Raw genomic sequence first — 16,201 nt, 5'->3', positions numbered from 1 at the left:
AGCGTAATGCCTTATATAGACCAGCAGGGGCGGAGGTTGGGCCAGGGCGATGATGGTGGCCCTGCGGTGGGAGTGGCCAGGTAGGTTTCCCTTTCTTGGGTCGGAGGTCATGTTGCGCCTGCGCCATCGGTTGGTAATTTTCCCCGGCGCGGAATGGCGCCTGCGCTGTAAGTTGATCATCTTCCCCAGCGCGGGAAGATGGGTGATGAAGAACCCCGAAGAGCGCCATTTTGTACTGGCCTATGAGATATCAGTACAGGGAAGAAAGTAAATCTAGGGAGGAGGCATAGAATAGAAACTTATAGAGCTCAGGCATCAGTTGTCAATTATTATCGCTATGGCCGGGCCATGCGGCTCTGAACAGGAGTTGATTGTATATCAACAGAAACAGGTTAAAACAACAAAGCGAGGCGTCCGGGGACCACCAGCCTTTCTGTTAACAGAGGAAGGCGCTAACTGATTGCGCCACAGAGACTACTACTACTGATTCTACTGGGCGCTACATGTAGGGCACACCCACCAAACTCTCCCCATCCCTTCTGTCCTGAGGGCCTGCCCTCCGGAGAGAAAACCCAAGAGATTAGAGCGGTGAGTCGCACTGATCACGTTGCACACCCGCGGGTTGGGAGATTCTGGAGCCAGAAGGACAGCCTAATGGCCTTCGCCGGCCCTGCCCCTCCCCTGCTTCAGAAGCTCCCGGAAACGCCCCGTCTGCGACCCGGGCCCCAGCCGCCTGGGGGCCCAAGGGAAGCTGAACGCCCGGTGGGCTCCCAGGATGCCTCTTCCCGTTCTTTGCGCCGCTTTCACCCAGTGAGGGAGCTTGTGCCCACCCTGCCCAGTCGCTTTCGGGGCCGCTGCGGAGCTTTCGCTGCCGTCTTCGGATCCTGTGTCCGCAGGGGGGGTGATGAGAGTCGCTCTTGCTCCCCTCGCGGGGAGCAGGGTCTGCCACGCACCAGGGTCGTCGCCTTTAGATTTTAGTCCTTTGAAGAGTCCTGAGAATGTAAATCATGAACTAGTTTTCTATGGGGAAGTTTTGTTTTGTTTTGCGACAGGGTCTCACTTGGTCGCCCAGGCTGGAGTGCAGTGGTGCAAACAAGGCTCACTGCAGCCTCGACCTCCCGGGGCCAAGTGATCTTCTTACCTCAGTCCCTAAGTAGCTGAGAAGACAGGCGCGCGCCACCACGCCCGGCTAATTTTTGTATTTTTTGTAGAGACAGGATTTCGACATGTTGCGGAGGTTCATCACGAAGGGGAAGTAAGCTCCTTTTTTTTTTTTTTTTTTTTTTTTGAGACGGAGTCTCACTCTGTCGCCCAGGCTGGAGTGCAGTGTCGGGATCTCGGCTCACTGCAAGCTCTGCCTCCTGGGTTCACGCCACTCTTCTGCCTCAGCCTCCCGAGTAGCTGGGACTACAGGCGCCCGCCACCTCGCCCGGCTACTTTTTTGTATTTTTTTAGTAGAGACGGGGTTTCACCGCGTTAGCTAGGATGGTCTCGATCTCCTGACCTCGTGATCCGCCCGTCTCGACCTCCCAAAGTGCTGGGATTACAGGTTTGAGCCACCGTGCCCGGCTGTAAGCTCTTTTTAAAAAGCATTTATTCCGATTGATTTCTCGGCATCCTCTGGGGCGCGCAAGGGGCGAGGCCTCCAGTGGCCTCTCTTCCCGCTCTGAGGCAGGGAGCTGCCGGGGCTCAGCTGCGCTGTTTTCGTGTGCCTGTCTGGGGCAGGAGGCCGGAGCCGGCCAAGGGTTGAATCCAACAGGGAATTGCCAGGAGGAGGGCAAGGAAGTCGATAGAGGCGTGGACCTGGGAGGCTAAACTTCGCAGTAGCTTTGTGCAGCGGTAAGGACTGCACACGGGAGACGTGAGAAGTGTGTTTTTTTGTTGTTTTTTTTTTGTTTTGTTTTTTGTAGCAGAATGGGGAAGAAAGGGAGGAAAAACGGAGAGACAGCAAGAAAGAACGAAATCTACGCGGACCCTTAGGTCTCCAAAACGAAAGCAGCCCTGCATTAAGTTTGAAGAAAGAGCCCGGCGCGCTTCAGCTCCTGCGGCTCGCGGTTATCATACTGTGTTTAGTACTCTACGCTGTGGCCGCAGGAGGCTTGGCTTGGAATCCAAGTCATGGCAACGTCCATTCTTGAGTGCAGCGCTCTTCTTTCCCTTTCGCCTCCAACCTGAGCCTAGGCTGCGCCGTTGACCTGCGGCTAGAGAGGTCACAACTTTCCTGTGGCTTAGAACTCTCGGTAGAGTCGAGAACAGAGGGAACTCCTACCCTGCACGCCTAGGGGTCCGGTTATCTTGAAAGGCTTTTGCTTCCTCTCTGAGCAAGTACAACACCCAAAAGGTGAGGTCCCCCCTGTTAGTCAGCCTTATTGGAATCTTTTACTGTTGGCCTGATGTGGCCCTACCCGTTTTTCTGGCTCAGATATTTCAAAAATCCGTGGGGCCTTTTCAGGCCAAATCAGAAATGGACAAGAGAAGACGAGAGTTCGCTCTCCAACTGGGTATTTTAAATAAAACCGAAAGAGTACAATAAAATCTAAAGTTAATGACATTCTCCAACCCCAATTTTAAATTTTGTTTGTATTTATTTATTTATTTTTGCTATCAGTAAATGACTGAAGTATAATCCACAGAGACCAAAGTGCACCAATCTTAAGTGTGCAGCCCAGTGCATTTTGACAAAAGAAACCATCACCTAGATCAAGTTACAGGACAGTTTCAACAGACCAAAAAGTCGTGCGAGCCCCTTTTCAGTCAATCCTCACCCCATCCCCACTTAGGCAATCGCCATTTGATTTCTATCTCTGTGGTATACTTTTGCTTCTTGTAGAAATCACATAAAGGACTATACTGATTGTGCCAGCGTTTTTCTTTTTTTTTTTTTTAATGCAACAATGGTTATGAGATGCTTCCATTTTATGGCATGTAGCTCAGCTCTTTGGTGTTATTAATGAGTGCTATTCCAACATGTGAATATACTAGAGTTGATGGACAATTGGGATATTTCTAGTTTTGGCTATTGTGAATAAGGTGTTTGCAAATATTCTACTATGGGCCTTTTTATGGGTCTGTGCCTTCATTTCTGTTGAGTATAAACCTAGTAATAGAGTGGCTGGGTCATGAGTGGCTGGGTCAACTGTATTAGAAACTATTAGACAGTATTTTAGAATGGTGGCACTATTGTATTCTCTTTTATCTTTTTATTTTATTTTATTTTATTTTATTTTATTTTTGAGACAGTCTCACTTTGTCACCCAGGCTGGAGTGCAATTGCACGATCTCTGCTCACTACAACTTCTGCCTCCCAGGTTCAAGCAATTCTCCTACTTCAACCTCAACCTCCCAAGTAACTGGGATTACAGGTGCCCATCACAACACCTGGCTAATTTTTGTATTTTTAGTAGAGACGGGGTTGCGCCACATTGGCCAAGCTGGTCTTAAACTCCTGACCTCAAGTGATCCACCCAGCTCAGCCTCCCAAAGTGCTGGAATTACAGGCGTGAGCCACCACTCCCCGCTGTACTGTTATATTCTCTTGCCAGCAACAAGAATTACACTTGCTCTGCATTTTTATAAGCCAGTGGTTTTCCCTGTCTCTTAAATGTTACTCATTCTGATGGGTGTGTAGTGGTGTATCATGGCATTTTAAATTTGTGTTTCCTGAATGAGTAATGAAGCCAAGAATCCTTTCTTATGCCATTTGGCCATTAAGAAATTCTCTTTGATAAACAAACACCATTCAAGTGTTTTGCCTATTTTAAATTGGCTTGACTCTTTTATCCTCCCCACATTATACACAAACTTTTCTATTAGAATAGAAAAGTTGAGGAGATAGTATACAAAATGGAGTAAAGAGGATGGAATGGGTTTTTGGAAACCAATTCACACTTTAAAGTTGTTTTAATATCCCCCATCCCCAAAGAACAATGTATGTTTTCCAAAGACATTCCCTTATTGAAATATGCAGAGAAAGTGTGGGATAAAAGAGCATATACTAAACTCCTCAGAACGAGTTTCTGGAAGTGGACAGGGAAATGGGAGTGGGATAAACAGAGAAAAGAAGGAAAGACAGTAAGGGCCTTGCTCAGAGCAGCCACCATAATGTGCCCTGAGCTAAGGCACATGATTACCTTTTCCCTGTGCACCTGAGATCTAAGAAAATATATTAACTAATCAGGGACATGGAATTTCAAAAACACTACAGGAAAACAAAACATTTACCCAGACAGACCAGTCTAGTTAAGAAAGGCAGGAAGAGATTTTATAAACAAAGCAAAAACACAGAAATCATACAATGAGGTGGTGAGAATGAGACTAACCATGCCCGTCATCTCCAACATAACACTAATTACTGCTAATTATTGCCTGGTGGTGGCGCCAGGAAGCAGTTGTTAGTAAGGCTGCTATTATGGCTAATTCCATGATTAGGAAAGCACACCTGAGCTGAAGTGCCTGCCATATGGGAAAGAGTGCAGGTCAAACAGATATTAAATGAAAATTGGGGAAAATGGTAGCAAACAAAAGCAGTGCTTTTAAATCCAGGAAGGATTGAAATTGTACAATTTCATGGAAATCCTATTGTCTTTATCAGGAGAATGACTACACAAGGTTTATTAACTGGGGGGAAATGCTTTAAATCCATTAAAACTATAATGGATTTAAGTCTCTCAGATTGGATAGAAAGGAAATGCCAGCTCTAATGGTTTAATGGGCGGAAAAGGGTTAAATATTCAAAGCAGGCCTTTTCGGGAATTCGAAAGAGGTATAGGAGGAGAGAAGCTCAATTTTCACCCTGGTCTCCTGGAGTATCCCAGGCATAGTTCCAAGAGTTCAGCTTTCCAAACCGGGGTCCCCGTGTTCTTATGGCCTTTTTTGCAGGAAGTAATGATGTTCGTGTCAAGGTTGGGAGGAAAGGGTTTGGGAAGCACCAAGCAATGGGGAGGCAAAGAGAAGACATCAAGGAGCAAGGCAAGAACTTTCCACAGGCTCACACTGGATATAGGACCAGAGACAAGAAATTGGGTGAATTTCTGATGTTTTCCTACAGAGGTTTGTTATCCAGTTGCACAGAGCCTACTCAGAATAAGGCTTTTTCAAGTCAGCTCTTTTAATGTGAAGCCATAACTTTGTGGTGTTGCCTGATGCAAATCTCCACTGCAAGCCTTTGCTCTGGGTGTCTCTTTTGGTAGCCTCATCAAAGAGAACATGGCAAAAATCTTGACTCCTTTCCCCAAGTCTGTGTCTTAACTGTGTCCAAGGCTGCAGAGCTTGGGGTCAGGAGGTATTGGCGGTTCAGTGGTAGAATTCTCACCTCCCACACGGGAGACCTGGATTCCATTTCCGGCAAATGCAGTGTCCTGTCTTTGTGCCCTGTGGTTTTTACAGTTACTTACTGTAATTGTCCCTCAGGGAGGTCACAGCCTCTCTAATAAAGAAAAAAAAAAAAAAAAAAAGAAGCTACTGTATAGTCCTTGGGTTCTTTCCCTAGCGGAATTTATCTTTCCTTTTTAAAATTTTTGTTTGTCTGTTTGAGACAGAGTCTCAGTCTGCCACCCAGATTGGAGTGCAGTTGCACGATCCTGGGTCACTGCAACTTCCACCTTCCCGGTTCAAGCAATTCTCATGCCTCAGCCTCCTAAGTAGCTGGAATTACAGGCATGTGCCACCATTTCCTGCTAATTTTCCTATTTTCAGTAGAGACGGGGTTTCACCATGTTGGATTGGCTGATCTTGAACTCCTGACCTCACATAATCCACCAACCTCGGTCTCCCAAACTCCTGGGATTACAGGGTGAGCCCGGCCCCAGAGTGGAATTTATCTAAGCAGGGACTTTGCAGAGACAGTTTTGAAGCAGCCAGTGGGTCTGGTTGGTCTCTATGTTTCTACATATTTGGCGCTAAAACCAGAGCAACTTTTATCATCTCTGCTGTCAGATCCCTGCAATACAAAGAGTCACCTGATCACTGATTCTTTGCCTGGACCTTGGGTAGACCATTGGACCACATCTTGCAATGGAGTGCGGCTCAAGAAATGACATTCCTGAAAGAAGAGAAGCTGTGGGGTTGGGCAAACACACTCAGTGGTGGGGGACTGGGGCCCAGGGAAAGGGGAGGCATGTGGAGAGGACCCCCTCCTGTCGAGGAAGGCCCAGTCTTTGGTGGTCTTGGCAAAATGAAGGATGGGCCCCAGGTGGAGAGCAGCACATCCACAGAACTCATTTCTGTCACCCCTGTTTGTTTTACACTCCACCAGGCAAATCTTCTGTCTAGCAAATCTTCTATCTAGGGATAGAGTCTAGCTCTGTCGCTGGGGTGTAGTGTAGTGTGCGATCTCGGCTCATTGTAACCTCTGCCTCCAGGGTTCAAACGATTCTCCTGTCTCAGCCTTCTGAGTAGCTGGGATTACAGGCATGCGCTGCCACGCCCAGCTAATTTTTGTATTTTTAATAGAGACGGGGTTTCACCATGTTGGCCAGGATGGTCTCGATCTGTTGATGCAGAAATGGAGACAGGGCAAATGGAAAACTCTTTCAAGCAAAATTTTGGGACCCTGGACTGATCTCTGTTTTTCCTCCTACAACCTGCCACACCTGCTATTTTCTCACCTCTGTGGATGGAAACTGCATCCTTCCATATGCTCAGTCCAAAAATCTTTGAGTTTTCTTCGACTGCTGATCTTTCCTTCACACCCTATAGCTGTTTAGTCAAGAATTCACATTATGCTGAGCAATCAGGTGTGGTCCTTAATCCACATCATCCTTTTCCCCCAGTTAATAAACCTTGTGTAGTCATTCTCCTGATAAAGACAATAGGATTTCCATGAAATTGTACAATTTCAATCCTTCCTGGATTTAAAAGCACTGCTTTTGTTTGCTACCATTTTCCCCAATTTTCATTTAATATCTGTTTGACCTGCACTCTTTCCCATATGGCAGGCACTTCAGCTCAGGTGTGCTTTCCTAATCATGGAATTAGCCATAATAGCAGCCTTACTAACAACTTCTTCCTGGCGCCACCACCAGGCAAATGTCATAGGATTTAATAGGTAAAGAATCATAGGATCGCCCTATTGCTTGGTGTTATAAAATGAATAGTTTTCCCCTGAATTCGTATGTTGAAAGCTTAACCCCCAACTTGACTGTATTTAGAGATAGAGTCTTTATGGAAGTAATTAAGGTTAATGAGGCCATACAAGTGGGTCCCTAATCTGGTAGGAATGGTGTCCATATAAGAAGAGGAAGGGCATCAAAGAATCTCTCTCTTTCTCCACAGAGGCACGGAGGAAAAGCTATGGGAGCACAAAGCAAGAAAGTGGCCTTCTGCAAGCCAGGAAGAGAGGCCTCCTCAGAAACCAACTCTTCGTGCACATCGATCTCTGACTTTTGGCCTCCAGAACTTTGAGGAAAAAAAAAAGCCTGTTGTTAAACCACCCAACCTTTCATATCTTTCTATGGCAGCCTGAGCTGACTAACACCCTTGGTAGGTGGGAGACATTCACCTTATTGGGCTACACAATGTGAAATTAAAGTAACTTCAGCAATAGGTACCATCTAATTTCATTGTATAGACACTGTGTCTTTTGCACTAATATTGCCTTTTTTAGTTGTATGTGTATTGATGCCTGGTCCTAGCATTACAAGACCAGTCGAAATGGGAAGAAAGAAAAGAAGGTGGGAAAGATATCAAGTTCCATAATTGCATCCTCTACCCACATCCAGTTCTCAGAATCTTTTCCACTGGAGGCCGCACCTGTGTACCCCCTCAAATTCAATCTGAGCACATAATCATTTAGACAACCAAGGCAACTTTTCCAATTTTCAGCATCACATGCTTGGGGAAACAAGTATTTCAATCACTAATTTAAATATTCATTGAGATAACTGTTCTGAGGTTGATGAAAAATGTGGTGTATCCATGTACTGTTGCCTTCTCCTGGGTCAAGAGTGTTGTCTTTACTCTGTTGGCTCACATTTGACCAGAAATTGTAGTCCCAGCAAATCTTAGTAGCTGCTCAGGAAGCCTGTTTTAAGATAGACCCAAAGTTAAGATTACCCAAACTCAATCTTGTTCTAAGACTAGTATACTGATTGAAGAGAAAGAGCCTCATGATAAAAATTCAACTAGAGCTGTGGGTGACAGTTGTGTGTCTCCTACTAGTCTGGGCCCAGGTTTCTCTTGAGCACCTAATGAATAGGCTCATTTGTAGGGATCGTCAAGATGTTCACTATGTCTACCTCAGAGCCTCAAAAGAAGTGATCAGCTAACAGAATTTGTGTAGTATCCTGAAGGGAAATTAATCCAGAAATAGAGGAGAATATAAAGATTTTTTAAATCAGACATGTGATTCAACAGTAGTTTAAGATGTAGAAATCTGTAAGAGACAGTTATTCCCACTCTAATGACAAGAAAATGCTGTATGGTCTGCGAAATCATGTGTTTTGATCTCACCAAAGAGCGAAGTTGCAAAGCAACTGAAGTCCAAAGCATGAGACACCCCCTATAGAAGGACAAACACATGAAGCGGTTCATCATCTTTGACAGATAATGGAAGGAAAAGATGGCAGCCATAAATGTTGGTTGGAGATAATCTCTGAAGTTTTCATCGTTTCTTAAAGGCCAAGTGTGAACTATTGTGACAGCTTAGAATCTCTGAGAGTCCCAGATACGTAGCATGTTTTTTGCCCATTTGCTGGGTCTTTCCTCTCACATCCTAAGTGCTGACAAGACACGCGTGGCAGGGAAAGCAAATTTCTTGAGTTTGCCACAGTGATGTAGGCATATAGGTCATTATCAGCCACCACCAGAGTACAGGTACAATACCTGGTTGCTTCTCTCACATGAAACAAAAGGCATCTACCACTGATGCTGGAGCAAGGAACCACTCCAACCCTTGGCCCCAGGTATAGGCCAGCTGCTGCGGTAGAGTTAGACACAAAAGCTGTCTATACTGGACAAGGGGAGGAGATGTGCTCTTGCCCAAGACTTCCCATCATTGAAAGGTAGAGTTCCAATACCCCAAGGGGATGTCACAGGAACACTAGGACTCAGGCATCCATGGCCTGAGGTTTGGTACACATTCAATGCAATCAGTAATATGAGTTGGCTTCAATCAATCAACTGAGTTGGTTGCAGACCCTTTCCTTTAATGAGGAAAACCTGTGATGTGGGTACAAAGTTTCCACGTCCAGAAAGATTGGCCTTGTCCTTAAGGATATTATATTGATTGGGATTTCTCTCAACCTCCTTAAGTTGTGTTTACCATTATTAAAATTAAGTGACATTCACTTGGATTAAGTGGTAATAAAAACAAGATGTGAGAATTTCTAGTGATTTTTGATCCCAAGCCTGGTATCACTGTTGGGCCTTCATGTGTGTACTTGAAAACAAAACATGTACAATTGTTGCACTGGTTTGAAGATTTTAATGGTGAAAGCAACCTAATCAGTAATCAGTAGCATATCTAGACACCAATCTTGGAAATATGTGATTATGCTCTTTTAAAATAGCTGAAAAGAAGGCTGGGTGTGGTGGCTCATTCCTATAATTTTAGCACTTTGGGAGGTCAAGTCGGGCAGATCACTGAAGGCCAGAAGTTCAAGGCCAGAAGCCTGGCCAACACGGCAAAACCCCATCTTTACTAAAAACACAAAAATCAGCTGGGCATGGTGGTGCCCACCTGTAATTCCAGTTACTCGGGAGGCTGAGGCAGGAGAATCCCTTGAACCTAGGACTCGAAGCTTGAGGTTGCAGTGAGCTGAGATCCTGCCAGTGTACCCCAACCTGGGTAACAGAGGGAGATTCTGTCTCAAAATAAATAAATAAAATAGTGGGAAAAAAAATGACTGTGTGTTTATTCTCACTTTGTTCTTGTTTTGTTGTATAGTATTTAAATAAAAGGAGATTATTTATCCTCATACTGAATTTCCAAAACTGGTATTTGCATTTAGCATTTTGTTAAATGATGGAGAGAAAATTTAATTGTCTTACTTTGAAAAGTTTGGCATAGGTTCTGTCACCTTTTTGATGCTTTCTATCACAGTTCTGTCATTAGAATGCTGGCAACTAGTTACATGCAAGGAGTATCCTAACCACTTTAATACAGTGGTTTGAAGTGCTGCAGGCAGTAACCACTGGACACCAAATCACAGTGTTTTTATTGGTGACATGAGAGGGAAATAGAACTTTCTGCAGTACAAATGTCCTATTAACTAATCCTTGTGCTGTTAGCTTACAGGGCTTTGACTCCTGGGTCTGAAAAAGGCAACTTCTCCTGCTAAATCTTTTTTTTTTTTTGAGACGGAGTCTTGCTGTGTCACCCAGGCTGGAGTGCAATGGCCAGATCTCGGCTCACTGCAAGCTCCGCCTCCCGGGTTCACGCCATTCTCCTGCCTCAGCCTCCCGAGTAGCTGGGACTACAGGCACCCGCCACCTCGCCCGGCTAGTTTTTTTTTTTTGTATTTTTTATTAGAGACGGGGTTTCACCGTGTTAGCCAGGATGGCCTCGATCTCCTGACCTCGTGATCCGCCCGTCTCGGCCTCCCAAAGTGCTGGGATTACAGGCTTGAGCCACCGCGCCCGGCCTGCTAAATCTTGAATATTGACACCAATCAATGCCTCATCTTCAGACCCTGGGGAAGGTGACAATTAAAATGAACTGCTTTCATGAGAAACGGAACCAGAAATTGAAACCATTCAATCCCTCTAGGCCCAACAATCCCACATGTCCCCTTTTCCACCTCATGCACCCTCTTCCTCTAGACAGAAGAGGTGGGCACATGAGAATTGTAAGGCCGGAGTTTGAGGGATAAGTTTAATTCAGAGACTTTCTTTCTTTTCCTTCTTTTTTTTTTTTTTTTTTTTGTATTTTTGGTAGACACAATGTTTCACCATATTGCCCAGGCTAGTCTCAAACTCCTAAGTTGAAGTGATCTGCCCACCCTGGCCTCTCAAATTCAGATTTTCTGTAAATTAGACATTACACTCAGGAGCACACTGATGCAAGGCCAGCATCTGGGCCCATGTATTGAAATAGCAGGGTTTTCTAGAGCATTTATCTACTCTTAAGTTGAAAAGTATGAAAGGTTATGAAAGGTTTTTGGAACTCTTACCTCATGGTCAAACTGATTAAAGTTAAATTTGTGTATAAGGTTTTATTAAAATTAGCTTTAACATGTTAATACACCACACAAAGGTAAAATTTGGTTTTCTCTTTTGATCAAAATGTTTGTGTAGTATTAATAATAGATAAAATATTTTTGTTTACTTTCAAAGTAAACTGCAGGGCAAAAGAAGGAAGGGGAGAGACAGATACACATGGCCTCATGTTGTCTTCATTAGCACTTACTGTTCAGAAAACTCAGCCTCCTTTCTAGCAAAGGGTGAACATTTTTGTTTTATCATTTTGTCGAAATGATTGACTATTCTAAGGTGACCTGTGATCCTATTTTGTGGTATCAAGTGTCTCAAAACTTTGATATCTGGCAAACTTTCTAAGAGTGAAGTTTCTAAATTCAGCCCTTTGGACCTCAAATTAACTTTTTGGATATTTTAGGTTCTTGAAGCTCAAGAGAGATATATTAAGCTTCTTAGGCCTATTTGTTATGCTAGAATTATGCACAATTATGCATAATTTGAATTATGTCAAATCTGAGGTGGTGTTTCACTTCCTTTGGGTTCTGTTGACACAGATGTGTTGTTAATGTGTGTTCCAGGATTGTATGAGATTCCTAGAGTTCAGATATGCTGTCAGTAATTATTATGATTATTATGTTAAATTGTTGTATGCCACAGAAACAACAGAATTCACTTGTCAACTGTGTCTGTAACTATGGCTGTCTTAAGGCTTTTGTCATCCACAATTGTTATTTTGCTTTGATTCTTCTCAAAAAGTGACTTAAAATCAGTTACAGTCCAGGCCTTGCTTCTTTGGGGGAAGTCCATAAAAAGGACTCTCGGATGGAGGTTTCTGGTAACTTTGGAGATTGTGCCATTGAACTAAAGAGAAAATTTCCAGGGCACTAATAGACAGGCTGATGTGTTCGTAGAGATTGCTAGCCGAATAGGACACAGAGCAGGAGTTGATTGCATGGATTGAACTAATAGAGGACTGAAATAAGTTTTTATGGCCTTTGTTTCAAACATTGTTGATTCTTCAGAGTCTGGAGAACTTGTTTCCTTTTGAGCTATTTATAGCCTGCAACAATTGAGTAGAATAGTCTTCTAAACAGAATTTGAGGCATATTTTTCTCTCTCTGCCGAATTTCTCCAGAATTTGTAAATTGAATATTCTTAACTTGTGACAATGTGTTTGTTTGCAGAAGTTCAATAAGATTCTGTTTTCTTTTATAATGGGACACAGGTGGAGGAATTGATAATTTTCCCAGGGCTTTGCCTGAAATGGCATTGTGAAATGTTCCAGCAAAGCCCATTTAGGAAAGCCTATATGAACAATGATTCTTGCTGCACTTTGTGTGGGTAATCAGGCCAAGTATAGGGGACTGAAGCTTCTTTGGCAGGTACGTTGGTCCTACTGTGTTTTGTCTTTAGTGGAAATGGGGGACTGGAGAGAGGAAGATTGTATTTCAGGAGAAACTACAGTATTGGATAAACGTTTGATTCCTGGGTGGCCATGCATTCACCCATGGTGTGGAGCTGCCCAGGATGCCCTTTCTCCACATGACGCAGCCAGAAAGATCGACGACCAAATTCCCCATGATTGAGGAACTGACAAATAGAAAGTGGGGACTGAAATCGACCCAATAGTCCCACAGACAGTGTTTTTGGACAGACATAGAAATTGACCCTTCTGGTCTTAAAGCTTGAAATTTACATTTGTTTTATCTGAGTTCCTTCCTCAGGAAAGGACCCTCAGGGCTCTCAAAAAGCATCATAGACCTGAAACTCAGCAGATCACAGCCTCCAGACAATGAGATGTCAGTCCCCTCACTCATCGTGAATGCTTCCTCACCCCTCCCTAGTTCCTCTTTTCCCACCCACAATTATGTTTATTCCCTGCTACATAGACCCCTCACTTTAGTTGACCAGGGAGATTGATTCGAGACTGATCTCCCATCTCCTCAGCTGCAGCACCCAATTAAAGCCTTTTTCCTCAGCAATACTCGATGTCTCAATGATTGGCTTTCTGTGAACTGAGAAGCAGGGCCTCGGCTGAACTCCTGGGCTTTCAGTAACAATACATGTGCGCTTTTAAAGACTGCAATTAATGGGTCATGATATATTGAGAAATTGGAATGGCATCAACTTGGCCAATTTTGAGAAAACACACTGTGCTTAAATATCAGGACCCTGTCTCCTGACCTCGACAGTATATGGCTGATTTTGAGTCATCGTAGGAGAGTATGGCCTGGTTTGAGTGTTTTATAGAGATGTACAACATGGCTGATTGCTTTTATTTTAAATCCAACAAATCTCCATTTCTGGCGAGAAAATTTTGTTAAAACCAACCAACCAAGCAAACATAGAAGTATATGAAGAAAAAAATAAAGGATTCTGTGCTTCCCAATCTCACTGGATTGCTGTCTTCTATTACATACTACAGGGAGGAAGGGGGCAATGTGCCCAGGAAGTACCATGTCCTGTTTTGACAATCATCTGGCCTCCTTGGGCAAACAGAAAAGAAGGAAAAGCATAAAGAAAATAACAGAAATTTTACAGCTATTTCATCTCTGGGCTGGGCACGGTGGCTCACACCTGTAATCCCAGCACTTCAGGAGGCCAAGGCTGGTGAATCACTTGAGGTCAAGAGGTCGAGAGCAGCCTGGCCAACATGGCGAAACCTCATCTCTACTAAATATACAAAATTTAGCCTGGCATGGTGGCCATTGCTTATAATCCCAGATACTGGGGATTACAATCAGCTGAACCCAACAAGACGGAGTTTGCAGTGAGTGGAGATCGCCCACTGCCACTGCCACTGCACTGCATTCCAGCCTGAGCAACAGGAGACTCTGTCTCAACGGAAAAAGAAAGAAAGAAAGAAAGAAAGAGAGAGAGAGAGAGAGAGAGAGGGAGGGAGGGAGGGAGGGAGGGAGGGAGGGAGAGAGAGAGAGAGAAAGAAAGAAAGAGAGAAAGAGAAAGAAAGAAAGAAAGAAAGAAAGAAAGAAAGAAAGAAAGAAAGAAAGAAAGAAAGAAAGAAAGAAAGAAAGAAAGAAAGAAAGGAAAAGAAAAAAGAAAAGAAAAGAAAGAGAAATTTCATCTCGGCACAGGAAACTGCGACCGAGGCTTTAAGGAAAGAAAGAGAGAGAGAGAGAGAGAGAGAGGGAGAAAGGGAGAAAGGGAGAAAGAGAGAAAGAGGAAAGAGAAAGAGAGAGAGGAAGGGCCGGGCGCGGTGGCTCAAGCCTGTAATCCCAGCACTTTGGGAGGCCGAGACGGGCGGATCACGAGGTCAGGAGATCGAGACCATCCTGGCTAACACGGTGAAACCCCGTCTCTACTAAAAAATACAAAAAACTAGCCGGGCGAGGTGGTGGGCGCCTGTAGTCCCAGCTACTCGGGAGGCTGAGGCAGGAGAATGGCGTAAACCCGGGAGGCGGAGCTTGCAGTGAGCTGAGATCCGGCCACTGCACTCCAGCCTGGGCGACAGAGTAAGACTCCGTCTCAAAAAAAAAAAAAAAAAAAAGAGAGAGGAAGGGAGGGAAGGAAGGAAGGAATTTCACCTTGGCACAAGTAACTCTATGACCGAGGCTTCAAGGGCTCTTCTCTGGCCCTAAACCCAAGTGGATTTTGCCTCATTTTCCGAGATGCAAATGAAATGATAGAAGTCGATCAAAGGAGAGGGCAGAGAGGAAGCAAGAGGGGTGGCTCTTCTTGCAGGCCCACCTTCCTCAAGTGTTGCTTGTGGGATCAAAAGAAATGTCTTGACATGGGTAGGTGGGAACTATTGCTACTTATTAGGAATTCAGACTACTGCAGCAAGTTTGTATTGCTTGGTTCCATGGTGTAATGGTGAGCACTCTGGACTCTGAATCCAGTGATCCGAGTTCGAGTCTCGGTGGAACCTTACTGTTTAATTAGGATGGTAGTGCCGTCTTTTACTCCCTAAATGGGGTAGTGCCGTCTTTTACTCCCTAAATGGAATGGGGATTCTGCTGACGTTCAGAAGCTCTGCGCTGCAGGCCTCCGTGTCCCTTCTGCTACCTCTGTCTGAGCCTCGCGATGTCGCCCGTGCTCTTCGTTCCCTCTTCCTCTCCCTCTTCGGTGTTCCGGGTCCCAGAAACCGGGTTCTCGCAGTGGCCCCGACCACAGCGAAACTGCCGAATCATCCAGTCGGGATGACCGAGCCTGCAGGGTCCCCTTCCTGGGCCAGCCTCCTGGCAAACAGCAATCGGAGGCTCGGATCCCCACGCCAGGGACCCAGCGACCCAGCAAGTCCTCACCCCCTCTCAGGGCGACCTGGGCCTCGGGGTGAGAGGTCTCCTCCACCAAAAAGGCTGCCGCCCCTCAATCCTAGACCCGGAGATTCCTTTCGCCCGGGAAATCTCGTAATGGCACCCATTGTCATTTTGGAAAGTAAACAGTGGCGTGAGAAATGTTGATGGGGTTAGCTCAGTCATTGGCGATTGTGTCTCAGTTTAGGGTCTATGGTTCGAAACCTAACTTGGGAGTAGCACTGTTTTATTCAGATGGCCCATCTGATTCTGAATGTTAATTTATTCTGTTCTTCATATTTAGATTTTTATGCCGAATTTCTAGCTCCTACGTTTCCATTGCGGGCCCTAGAAGTCGCTGTTTCTCTAAGCTTTGGAACCTGACTCCAGGAGATCTATTCTTTCGTCCCAGGATCTCAGCCGGAAAGAGAAATCCGCGCGGCGGCCTCTTCCAGCGCGCGGGCTGGGAGCACGGGTTCTGATCCTCGGTCGCCCCGGCCGAGCTCCCTCAGGGCCACGGGAAAGAGGAACCTCAGCAGCTCTGAGGGGCGAGTCTCTGACGGTGGGGCTCCCCCTCGTCCTGCCAGGACCCTGCCCCAAAGTCTTGCCTTAGGACGCTACCACAGTTAAAAAACGTTTTCTCCTGCTCTTCAGAGCACTTGGGATAAGTCTCCTGATGGGTCTTGGGAATGAACTAAGATGTCGCTCCAGGCACTCAGGACCATCCCTCTGATTTTTATATTTTGGGGCTGAGGGCATTTATGAAGGACTGAAAAACACCACAGTCTTTGAGGGTCTCCGTTTGGAGGATGAGG

General features: G+C 45.1%; 1 long non-coding RNA gene and 1 other non-coding gene across 4 annotated transcripts; both read left to right on the top strand.

Moving 5' to 3' along the window:
* Positions 1-246: 246 nt before the first annotated feature.
* LOC139360241 (uncharacterized) lies at positions 247-15,880 on the top strand. 3 transcript variants are annotated; one of them, XR_011617520.1, is made up of 4 exons: positions 247-588; positions 1,911-2,341; positions 7,273-7,479; positions 15,691-15,880. It is a non-coding gene; the product is annotated as an uncharacterized lncRNA (long non-coding RNA). The 3 variants fall into 3 exon arrangements; XR_011617519.1 differs by lacking the exon at positions 15,691-15,880 and having other exon boundaries at positions 1,914-2,341; positions 7,273-7,540; XR_011617518.1 differs by lacking the exon at positions 15,691-15,880 and having other exon boundaries at positions 7,273-7,540.
* Positions 14,948-15,019, top strand: TRNAQ-CUG (transfer RNA glutamine (anticodon CUG)). The gene has a single exon. It is a non-coding gene; the product is annotated as a tRNA-Gln (tRNA).
* Positions 15,881-16,201: the final 321 nt, after the last annotated feature.

The sequence above is a fragment of the Macaca nemestrina genome, chromosome 1 (genome assembly GCF_043159975.1).
Source record: "Macaca nemestrina isolate mMacNem1 chromosome 1, mMacNem.hap1, whole genome shotgun sequence".
NCBI classification, from domain to species: domain Eukaryota; kingdom Metazoa; phylum Chordata; class Mammalia; order Primates; family Cercopithecidae; genus Macaca; species Macaca nemestrina.
This window is presented reverse-complemented; position numbering and strand designations above follow the sequence as displayed.